Genomic DNA, 1,336 nt, shown 5'->3' with positions numbered 1-1,336 from the left:
ACTTCACTCCCAGCTTGAGCGTAGAACTGCGCTATGGCTTTAGCTAAGACATCGTCTCTGTGTGTCTCAAGTTTTCTGTGACGTCTCTTTGCCAGTGTCACAGGAGGTTGTGAGAATTAGTTAAATGACTGTAAATGCTTGTCTCCTCTTAAAATACTGGGTTCAAGTAGACTGGGTGGCAGCAGATGGGTACAGAACCCGGCGCGCTTTGCCAGCTACTTTATCATAGTGAAAGCAGCACTCTGCTCGCCTGCTCCAGAAATTCAGCTTTCTTAGAGACAGATTTGCAAAGGTTTTTGGACCTGAGAAAGTTAGAAGACCTAAGTGGGTTTATCTGAGCTGTCTTCATGCTGCTTTATACGGTTATATGTCCTGCTCTGTTTCAAGTGTGCCAGGTGCCCTTTTCTTCCCAAGCAACAAGTATTTCAGGAAAGGAAGCTCCCCATGCTCAATTTTTATTAGGAGCAGAAACAAAGGATCACGGCCCACATCTTTAGAGGGGTCTGGATCACAATGGATCTCTTGCTGCCATTGCCCATGACTACCTTCGTTCCCTTATTTTAAGAAATGAAGTCACCAGCCTTAGTCACGCTTGACTCAGTGTATCTGGGGGGGGGGATGCAGTTCCTGTGCCGCCCTCCCTCTTCCCCTCGCACGCATGCTTGTGTCACAGCGACCGTTATTGGCTCGAGACCTGTCTCCAAGGCATGGAGCTGGGAATCACGTAATCATTCTGGGTAATAACTTGCTGTTGACTGTTTCCTGGGAGGAAAGGAAAGGCAGGAAGGAAAAACAACAACTGGTCAGAATTTTACTCATGCAAAAAAAAAAAAGAAAAAAAAAAAAAAAGAAAGGAAATAAAAGGCAAACATGAGTCAGAAGAGCTGGTTTCATTCAGGAATACAGAATTCTACAGAGGCACTGACCTCTGTAGCAGGAGTTACTGCTTTTGTGTATGTATTGGTTGTGGGACAGTTTGGCATAAACAGATGCAAAGTGAGTACGTGACAATATTCCTGATTTTCTTTGCTCAGCTACATCAGAGAAACCCTTGAGTCTGGCACCGAGGCCTGAAAGCCAGCGTGTACCACTTGTACCGTGTTGGTGCCCAAACTGATACCCAACATAGCAAAGTTGTGCTTAATCATTAAGTTATGGAGTGAAAAGGACAGAAGGCCCCGGGGTTGCTATTTCACCGTTGTTTTAAGCTGACCCATGCGAGGGGTATGGCTGGATGTTTCCCTGGACAGGGTGTTTATCCAAACACCTCTAAAGGGGGGATGGCAGCGCACATTTGCCCAGCCTGGCTACCCCGGCCGTGACCGGTGACCCGTGA

This window comes from Egretta garzetta, unplaced genomic scaffold, assembly GCF_000687185.1.
Source record: "Egretta garzetta isolate BGI_Z169 unplaced genomic scaffold, ASM68718v1 scaffold640, whole genome shotgun sequence".
In the NCBI taxonomy this organism is placed as follows: Eukaryota; Metazoa; Chordata; class Aves; order Pelecaniformes; family Ardeidae; genus Egretta; species Egretta garzetta.
Note: the sequence above shows the minus strand (reverse complement) of the source record.